This window comes from Tyto alba, unplaced genomic scaffold (genome assembly GCF_018691265.1).
Source record: "Tyto alba isolate M040663 unplaced genomic scaffold, T.alba_DEE_v4.0 Super-Scaffold_1, whole genome shotgun sequence".
NCBI classification, from domain to species: domain Eukaryota; kingdom Metazoa; phylum Chordata; class Aves; order Strigiformes; family Tytonidae; genus Tyto; species Tyto alba.
Genome location: NW_024881261.1, coordinates 18,392,926 through 18,404,104, shown reverse-complemented (window position 1 = coordinate 18,404,104; position 11,179 = coordinate 18,392,926).

Below are 11,179 nucleotides of genomic sequence, written 5' to 3'. Positions count from 1 at the left end.
AATGCAAGGGGTCTCGGAGTTTCAATATTTTCACTCTGCTGGATACTAAAACCAATAAAAATACATGAGATTTTAATTATTTTCTGGATTAAATAAAACCGTTTCCCTTTCTTTTGGAACATACATTTTGTCTGTAGTTCTGTTGTGAGGGAGATAATGCAGCTTCGGATAAAATACGTTATTACCAATATTACTGTGATGAATACAGCTTTGATTGGATTTTACAGTCTAACGGGCATTTAAAGTAAGGGTGCTGTAGACACTACAAGACCAGTGCAACCAAGACAGTTCTTTAATATTTTTTAATATTTTTATTATTTCTTCTCCAGGTTCCCTCTGGAAAGCACTCGGGGGAGAGAGAGAGAAAAAAATAAATACAGTCCTTTCACGATTAAGGAAAAAAAAAAAAAAAAAGACAACAAACCAAACAAAACCAAACAAACAAAAAAAAAACCCAAAACCAAAACAAACCTTTCACATTAATTTTCTTGGAATGCACTTGAAACACCCCCAAGTTTTCTTGTTAATCAGGGGCTTTCTGGAGGGCGGTGGGGCCGTATGTGTGCATCCCCGCACTGGCACAGCTCAGCCCGAAGGGATCGGCTGGAGAACTCATTATTTCGTGTAATAACTTCGGGGCCCTGTCCTCCCCTTCACTTTCTGTGAAATCCCTCGCCTTCGAGGAGTTCTGAACTCAAGGAAAAAAAAAAAAAAAGAAGGGGGGGAAATCAGGGACCGCCGCACTTGTTGCAGGCGGCTCCACCGCCAGCCCCGACGGCGGTGCCCGGGGGATGCCCGGCTCCCCCGTCGCCGCCCGGGACGCGCTCCCGGAGGAACGGCTCCGTCTGGGGAAGGCCGGTGCCAACGTGCCGCTTCGTGCGTCCCCGAAAGAGGGGGGGGCTGGTGGGGATGGGGTCGGGCCGGCTCCTCGGAGGAGGCAGCGGGGGCCTGGCTGACACCGGCCGTCCCTCAAATGCCCCCCCGAGTGATGTTGCCACGGCGACTTCGCAGGACGGTGCTCCCGGGCTGTGCTATAAGCCCGGTCCAGCCACACTTACCGGCTGAGTTGAGCCTGTTTCCCTCCACTTCCAGCCTCCGTCCTGCGTGGAGCCCGGAGCCGCTTTCCCCAAAGACGGTGCCCCACAGGTGCCTCGGGGGGAAGCCCTTACGGGAAGCAGCGGGCAGCCCACTGGCTCCGGTGGGGCTTCGGAGCCTCCCGCCGCTGTCTCCCTCCCTCCCGGTGCGGCGTGGGGCCGCGCACCCCCGTGGAGGAGGCGCCGGGGCTGGGCTCGGCTGCGGGTGGCCGGGTGTCCCTCGCCCCCCGGCCCCGAGGTGAGGGGGGAGCAGCGCCGCTTTAATTTAGCGTTTATGTGTCACCGTGTTCGTGAGCAGGTTTTACAGGGCGGCGCTAACGCGAAACACCTGGACGGCGGCACCGCGGGCGCGCACGGCGGGGGGGTCGAGCGGCGGAGGGGCGCTCGACTGCGCCCGGTTGTCGTCAGGCAAAAACGTTAAGATAAAATGAATCAATTTAAAAAATCAAACAACCCGCACCCACCCACCCCCCACCACCACATCATGTCGGCAAATCAGGAGATGAGCGTTTCCAAAGCCAGCGACAAGTGCCGGGCGGTATTTCCACAGCACCCCCATTACCTGCGATAAACGCCCCATAGAAGATTTCTGATTCCTGGGGTGGTTATTCCGGGCAATACATAAACTAGACCACGATTTATAAGCGAAATGAGTCTCGAAGCACAGAACTCTTTTCTTGCCTTGCAGGTCCTATTACCACTAACATGTATTTTTTTGGCATGGTACATGCTCGGTTTCTGCCCTCAAAAATAGAACCCTCTGTGACACTGCAGACTTCAGGAGAGTTACACCACAGATGAATCATTCCTAGCAGCAATAACTGCGTTTGGCTGTGCAGAATCAGTGAGCAATCCAGCAAAGTCCATCTTTTAACAGCCAGAGCAGGCTACCAGCAGCTACAGGGCGCCTTCCAAGAGGATCCAGCCTGCAGCCATTCCACCCCTTCCCATTATTGAAAATATTTCAAGATTCTTCCAAGAGAGGTGAGGCCACAGCCTTGAACACCTTCCAAGGAGGAAATAGGAGGGAGTTCACCTCTCTGATTTTTCTAGCGCTGTAGAAGCCAGACTGCTCCAGACAGAGGCACCGTGAGTTGCAGGGTGATGTCAGTCAGTGCTGCCGTCTTCCAGATAACTCATCTGTTAGATATTCACTTCTCACATCTTCCTCCTCCTCATTGTTGTGATTTGATTTACTAAATAGGTTACAACCATAATAAACATTAAGGCAGGTCAGTCTTAAAAGCATTCATTAGATGTAGCAGAACAAGACAAATCTTGGTCTAAAAAGGGGTGGACAACATATGAACTATTATTCTAGGCAGAGCTGGCAATAGCTTATCATTTTCCATCCTACATCCCTATATTCATCTGATTATGATTTTGCCAAATTTAAATCATCCAGGTGGAAAAAATTCTGTTCTGAGGGAATCTGCCTCATGCTGAGTATGTTTAAAGTTTCAGCAAAACTGCTTCAGCTGTTGCTGAGCACTGGGTTAGAGGAAAGCAGATTTTTTCGCTGGCGTTTAGATATCCTTGCCTTGTACTGAAAACCTGCAGTGCCCCACCACAAGAGAAACTTCAGGAGGTGAAAGCATCTAGCAAAAAGTTGGCCAGGGTTTTCCCCTTCAGTTCTTCCTTTGCTCTTCCACCCAACTGGTTTATAGTTGGGCAAAGCAAAGATCCCCAACCTCTGCAGAGAGACACAGGCACCTTGGGAGTGTTCAGGCCACCCATGGGCCCAACTTGGCTCTTCAATGATTTGCAGAGCTCTTTCCTGACACTGAATATCTGTGGGTATGTGCTGCCCCAGCAAGTGCCCTTTTTCTATATACTGTCACCAGCTCTGGGGGAAAAAAAAGAAAAAAAAAAAAAAAGGAAAAAAAAAAGAAAAAAGCTACAGAAAATCTTTAATGGTGCTTTTGAGTCTTGTCAAGGATTTCCAAGCCAACACATGCCAGACCCTCAGGGGAACACATTGGTAAGGTGCCTCCATTTCCTCTAGCCCCCAATATTGTTAATATTTCTTCTGGGACACCTTGACTTGCAAAGTGGGATATGCAACATTTATGGCTCTGTGGTAAAAGGAAGGAACACATGGCCCCATATTATAAACAGCTTAATACCACTTTTTTTCTGGACTGGGCTGTCCTAGTGATTACCATGATACCAGCTTCTCTAAACCAGAATTTAATTCAGCTGGAGTGTGACATAATTCACCAGACTTTTCTTCTGAATTACAAAGCAGCATCCTATGAAACTACATAGGCTTTAGTGGTTTTTGGAATGCACTTTCCTAACCTTTCCTTGGCCTGAAGAGTTTCTTATCTGGCCATTATGAGAATGTGGTGAACAACGCTATGAAAAACAAAGCAATATATTGTTCCTTACAGGCTCATATTTCCTATATATCTGCCACCACAAACCATGAGCTATTTTGGATCCTGCCTGTAAGTGTAACTGAAAGCTGCTTGATTAATTATATTTATTTGGGGTGATGGCAACTGTAACATGTTAAAACTTCTCTATATTCTTATGTGTTGGCTACACACATAAAGATTACACCCAAAAACACATATAATTCCCAGGGGCCAGATTGTCTCTCAGATCTTGCACAATCATTTACGTAAGTGCAAACTGAATATAAAATACTGCTAATACATACTGCTGGCTACTGTACACCCACTCTGTGTTGATATAAATGACTATAACAAGATACCAGACAATGGTGAATCTGCCTAAACTACAGTGATGACAAAACATATTTTTTTTTCACAGAGTAATCATAATGCAAAATATTGTACGTTTCAAAGAAGAGTTGTGCAGCAAGATTTTTCACTGTAACAGTTCCAATGGGTCCAAAGTACACACAGCTAAATTTGATGTCAGTAGGAATTAGGTATGAATAGGGAGTGTTACTTAGTTATTTTTGTTAATGTTTTCCAGAGCTTACACATTCCCTCTACATTTTTTAGCAAACTTTATCATTTTGGCATCATAAAATCAATCCCTGGGTAGGTTTGTTTTATCTGGAGCTGATACGCACATGCAGTTGCTGCTAATAGTCAAATACAGAAGCTTACAATAACAATCTAGCTAACTATTAATGGCTGTTTAACAGTGGAGTTAGAAGGATGGATCTGAAATCTGTCCTCATCTGAAAAATAGATTGCTAGACTCTCAGGTGCAGAAACTCTTCAAAGGCTTCATTTCCATGGGTAGGAGCCAAAATACATGGGTAGAATTGGCACTAAAATGCTAGAGGAGGAATTGTCTTAGAGACAAATTCAGAACTCATGTAATGGCTTTGGAGTCCATTTAAGCTGATGATTTTCATAAGCAAATCATGCATTTTTTTCATAACAGAATGACAGACTATGCCTTGATGGCTGCACATGGAAATATCTCATAAAGTACAAAACTAAACGGCAGAAATGAAGTGAAGAATCTTTTCCCTGAGGTAGGTATTTCCCTGTCTCGCTCCTGGCCCTGAGCTGAGGTCTCCCTGTAATGGAAACTGCGTAGCCCAGAATCAACAGATGAGACATGGCTGTATCAGTCACAGATGGTACCCAGCCTCGAGTGTCTGAGTCCAGAGGACCTTATTACGCCAATTATATCCTGTTAGTTCACACCAGAGGTGGCAGGAGAGTTACTGCTAAGTCTGACAACACTACAGATTTTCCTGATAATGGCAAAATCTCAGTGTCCCAGACTACTAGTGGCTTTTTCAGGTACAAAGAGAATATTTGGCACCTGCTGATAAGGACTTCTACATTGTGATGAGGACTCAGGAGGATGCCACATCCTCTGGAAGCACAACTAAGCTGGTTGTACAGTTTGCCACACTCCAGGTGCAGAATTGGCAAGGACCGAGTTCCAAGTTATCCAGCTCTGCCAACAGCTCTGTTTTGGGCCCTGATAATGCTATCATGGAGCAGAGAGGAACCCCCCAGGATTTTGGAGATAAAGCAAAACCATGATACTCTCCCCAGTCGAAGTGGAGGGTAAGGGTTCCATTCAATATGTGGGATATAGGAGCAATTGACATCCAACCTGGAAAGTTATTTTATTTTTATTGTTCTGAAAGCATGCATCATTTAATAAAAGGAGCCTTGTTTCAGCTCTGTATTCACTGTCGGCTGTCTAAAATTATGTGAGCTCAAGCTGTTTCAGAGGAAGGTGTAGGTGAGCATCCTGAGTGGGTCTTTGCCATGTCTGGTTTCATCCACCCTTGCCAGCAATAATCACCTGTCAGGCAAGTCACTGTTCAAGTCCCTTCAGAGTCCGAAAATAAGGGGAATGCTTTTGCAAAGCTGCAGGCTTTCCCATGCTCTGTGAGTTCATTTCTTAGCCTTTTGGGTTTTTAATTTTTTCTTCCCCAGAGTCTGGTTGAGAAATTTCTCTTGGTTGAGCTATTGTGTTTCTATGCTTTGCTTCTCTGTGTCAGCAGTGCTGGTCATGGAAACCTGTTGAAATGCTTGTGCAGCTGAGAGTACAGCTGTCCTGGTAGGCATGAAGTCAGGTCAATAGCAAGGTGCTTTATACCAAATATAATTACTCCTGAATGGAAACTGGGACAACAATATGTGCTGGGATGGCAATATCTACACCACAACTTTTACTCCTTATAATACTTCTGGTAAAAGGAAAACAAAATATAAATCGCACTTGTCATGAAAATAAATATGCTAATATAAAATATGTATATATCTGTAAAATTTGTGTTCAAAACATTACCATTCTTTCCTAATACTTTAAGGACTGGGTTTGACTAACTTTACAGAACAGCTGCTCTTTCTCGATCCTTCCTTAGTTTGACCATTTCATCATCTTACCTCATCCTAGTAGTGGAGTCTGAAATTGTAGGTGCAGACATAGGATATGTAGTGTTGCAGAATCTAAACCATAGATCAGATGTTTCCTTGAAGTTAAACCATAACAACAGAGCCAAACCCAATGCTAATCCAAATCTTAATCTTGAACCATACTTTGTTTATTTTAAAATGCTTGCTTTAAAACATTACAGCAAAATTACTATAGAATAATGATAATGAGTGTTTGAATAGTATTCTCAGCAGCCAGACAGGAGATGCATAGCTGCTGAGAAGAAGCATCTGGACTTCAACACTGAGTTTAGTGATGTATCCTTGTAGATACTTGTACGAGTAATTCAGAAGCAGATCTACAGTCCATGCTTCTGCACCTACATCTGCTGGAGCAGGCACATGCAGGAAATGGTTAGAGAAGGAACACCGCGTTGGGGTTCCCCTTCCCCAGCACAGTCAGCAAATCCCCACTGTTCAAAGGCATGTCTGCTTCCAGGGACTCCAAGGCAGCAACAGGCAGTGCACTCTGTGGGGGTCATTCATACATTACACATATGGGTCTCATGCCAATCCATGTGGTTCTTCATGCATCAAAGTACAGCCAAAGATATAATCGTAATGTGAACAAAAATGGAATTTTAAAAATCTGCTCAGAGTCAATGGATACGTAAAACATCTGGGGAGGAGAGGCAGAAAGCAGACTGCTCACCAGGACAGAGACTTCAGAGACACTGTAGATCGTGGAAGAGATCCATTAATTACAGAATCATAATAGACCAAAACGATCCCTCATATAATATTACCAACATGTACTAGAAATTAATTGGTGAAATATCTTCATTTTAGAAGAACACATTCTACACTGCCCTCTATGTAGTTTTGTGTGTTAAATTTGCGTAATATGACTTTAGGAAATATATGCAATTTCATGCTTAAAAACGTAATGCAAATTAAAGTTTCGGGATTAATTAACATGATACAACCAATATAAACTGAAGGTAGAAGTAGCTCATATTTATCCTTTGAAGAACATCTGACAGCCTGGGAGGAACTGGGTGAACCCTGTTTGACTTTTGCCATTACATTACTTTCTAGGAGGTTTGTTCTTGAAGAAAGGAGGTCTTCTACAGTCTCAGATGCACTGAAATTCTGACCATAAGTAAAGGTAGGTTTAGTTGGACCATGATTACAGAATCAAGTCAGAACCGTCTACCTGTTATAAAGATAAATAAGCAATTTAATTTTAGATGTGCCTAAACCAAGCCCTCACTGCATCACTTAATTTCTATGGCTTCCCAAGCTGCTTTTCTATAGGTTTTATCTCTTTCGAAGTATGTTACATTTCACCTCAGGACTGAATCTATTGGGAGACACGATGTTGCTCTTTATGTCACCTTCATAGCACCCATCTGACACCTGTAAAATATTAAACTGTAAGAATGTGTGTTAAAGTCAGTTAGCCAGGATAAGTGTGTTCTGTAGATAAATGGGTTTGTTTGGGATGGAGCACCACAGCCTGTTAAAGCCTCTGTCTGTATCACCGAAGAGTAAATTCCTAAAGAGTTAGGATGCTCTAGATAACCATAAAATCACAAAAAGTAGCAGAAGGAATTCATGTTGGCCAGGTCTGCCACATAGCGTGCACTCCTCAAAAACCCTGCTGCAGCTACATCTGTTGCAATCCAATGCTCTCTCATTTTATGCCTTTTTGTTCCATGCTGCAGTTGCATTTTCTACAGTTTTCTTCATATTTAGTTCATGTATGGGCTTTGGACACACCAGTCTTCCTGTCTGTGGGTTTCATGACATGAATAATTTCTTAGGAATACATAGAGACTTATGGAAAAAGCCCAGACGGGATTAGTCTTTCCATATCTGCCTACACCCTAATTTAGACCAAGGGATGTGCTTTCTCCAGAGAATGCCTGAACCAAGGTTAAGGTCCTGCTGGCATTGCCACAGACAGGAGCGTGAGTGGGACATGAACAGCACTTACATCTGCTTTAGGGTCATGCAGAGCGACTGCAATGGCACCAACTGAGCCCTTTTGCTGGGTCGTGAGTAGGTGGCTCAAGCCCCCTTCATAGTGCGGGCAATGGCACTGGCGACTTTGTGGCCACACTTCTCTCTGCTGTGTGAAAGCATCATAACCGGTGTGATCCTGGCAAACATTACGGGCTAAGACCTGGAACGCCCAGGTCAAATTCAGACATGGGGCAAGCCCAGGGATGATGAACTATTGTTATTACATTATATTTCTTCTAAGCCCATCATTACTTATGGTACTCTCTTGTCTCACACTAACCTAGTTCCTCTCATTCCTGCAGGTTTACACTTAAAATTTAGTTAACAGTTATTATGTCATCTTACTCCCTAAGTGTTGGTTAGCAAACTCTATGCTGTCAGCTCTTTGCACTTTTTCTCATCAGCCGGTTCTTCCAAGCAGATAGATACAGTTGGCTCTTCTTCTCTGAACTTCCTCCAGCCTGTCTTCCTGGTAGTGAAGTGCAGAGAACTGTGCTCACCTTTTCCCGATGCTATCGCCTGTCAGTTCCAAGAAGAAAGGCTCGCTCACTCTTTCCCTGTGGTGTGTCTCCACAAGAGCCCCAAATCATCTTGACATTTTTAACCATCGCATCACCTAGCAATTTCAGATGGAAATTTGGAGCCCCTCCTTGCCCAGTGCAGCAGCCAGCACATCTTTTCCTCCCTAAGAAAAAAGGAAGACGGTGGACTTTGTCTTTCTAACAAACGTTGACATTTTTGTAGGGAGCTCAGATTGTTTTCTAACTCTTCATGCTAATCAGGTAAACTGTCTTATTTATGACAGGGAGAGGAATGATAGGAAGTACTAACTAACCTCATACTGGTGGTCAGAGTAAAGCAAAAACAAAACTGATTTCCAGTTCTCTCCGCTGAGACTGATTTTCCACTGTCATTCCACATTATCTTCCCATTTAAGTCTGCCCATGCAATTCTGTCGTGCATCCTGTAATTCTGTTTTAGTAGGTTTAAAACAAACAAAAGGAAGTACTTTTTCACACAGAGCATAATTAAATTGTGGAACTTGTTGCCATGGGAAGAGCTGGATGCCAAAAGTACAAATGGGTTCAGAAAAGGAGAAGACAAATTAATGAAGGATATGTACATTGATGAGTATTAAACATAGTAGCTTGCTTACAACATTTAGCTCAGGAAGCTCTTACACTGCTGTTTGATGAAGCCAGGAAAGAATTTCCCTGTCTGTGCCTGTTTCTCACACAGTTCCCCTCAAAATCCCCTCCCCTGGTCACTGGCAGGAAGAAGACATTGGAGTTAATGGTCTCTTAGTAGAGCAGCTCTAATGTTTCTCTCCTAACGAGAGACACAGATGTCAATAGATGCCTGTAAGTTTAAAAAATTAATCTTTAAGCTGAAAATTTACTCTGACACTTCTCAGTTCCTTTTTGGATATTTTAATCATATCTGATCCAGTTGACATTTATCTGTGAAGTTTACAGCAAAGTGCATGACTGAAATGGGAAATTTTAAGGCTTCAGGGCTACTAGGTTTGCTGGCCCAGCCCAAAGTTTGATTTTGCAGATCTTACAGGTTGGATCAACTTCACTGGGGACTAATGTTAAGAGGAAGCCTCTTATCAGTGCTGTGAAAGTTGTATCTGTTCTTGGAGCTCACTCCCCCTCCCTGAACAAACGCTCCCACTGGCCAACGTGGTGCCATCTCTTCTTGTTGGCTTTCCTCCATAATTGCTGGTTTATCAGGCTCTCCTCAGACTTCTCAATTTGTCTTGACTGACAGGCTAAATGAGCAGAGCCGTACACGCTCACATAGAGTCAGAAAGGAGAGGATGACAGGCTGGCGAGGTGAGGAGTGAGCCCTGGCTCTGTGGCCACTGCTCTCAGCTGGCCAGAGTCTCACTCCACAGGCTGCACCAGTTGCTCCAGTCAGAGAGGGAGGGAAAACTGGCCCATAATTCTGATAGCATCACAAGTTGCTTTCATTTCTTGTTCTGTGTATTTGGCTCCAAAACATGTAGTCTGATTTCATCTGTATTGCTTTGTCACTGAGGTTTCTTTCTGCATCATTCAGAATGACAGAATTTAGTTTTGGTCACAGCTGTTTCCCCATGTCTGCAGTAGCTCAGATCATGTGCTAACTGCAATAGTTACTGCAGACAAATTCACTCAGGCAAGGTAATGAAAAGAATCAAGCGATCTATTTCTATTGAGGAGAAAGCTGCAAATGTTTATCTACATTATATTGTTAAAATGCATGCAGTTAAAAACTAGAAAACAGTCTGTGTTGGCTAAGGGCCTGCCTCACCAGGAAGGTAATAGCAATACAAGAGAATTGAATTCAGAGGCTTAATTTTCTCTTTGTCACCAGAAGAGTACAGCATGTTTCTCTGGAGTTTTAAGAATTTTTCAGATCCTTTGGTTGCAGGAGGGAGGTCAGACTGCACAATCTGACCAAATTAGCCATCTGCTACCCACCCTAGCTCCATCACACAGTACTTTAGCTTATAACATCTCAGTGTTATTAAATTTCCTTAATGTTGCTATAGTTCCTCGTCTTCAATGATGGCAGACTCCATGGAAAGAAAGCTTACATTTAATTCAAGCATTAGGAACAGAACTGGTTGTCTTTTTTCAACTGAGTGCTGCTGGGATGGAGAACATGAACTCCCGGGGGTGGATCCAGCAGTGACTACAGTAGCACACTGCTGCCAGACAGGGGAGAGAGGAGACCATGGTCTGGCAACTCTGGACTGGACACCTACCTCTGTCATGGCATGCTGCTGCTGGAGCTCAAGGCACTGAATCCATGCCTGTCTACGCCTGTTCACCTGCTCCCGAGACAGGTCTTTTAGACTAAATTTTTCTACAAGTGTGATCCGTATAGTGCCCTGTTCAGTATATGTTGGCAGGGAGCTCTTGGAATGTCCATAATTTAAATACTAATGACACAAAAGCAGTGATTCAAATATTTCAAGTCATAGTCCTGAAAGGAGCTATCAAAGGCCACTTTATTAGCCCTGTTTCATTAACAAGATGCCCCTATGAAAAACTATGATCAAGCTTTTTTTCCTGTCAATCAGTTATTAACACACCAGTCTTCAGTTTTTCTAGTGCCAATTATTCTTGTCTCTACAGACTGAGGTGCACTACTCATGATGAAGAATATTCCCTAGAAATAAAAGGTTAAAATAAACAGCCAACCCAAGCCCAAAGGCAAAGAGCTAGTGCTGGACACTAG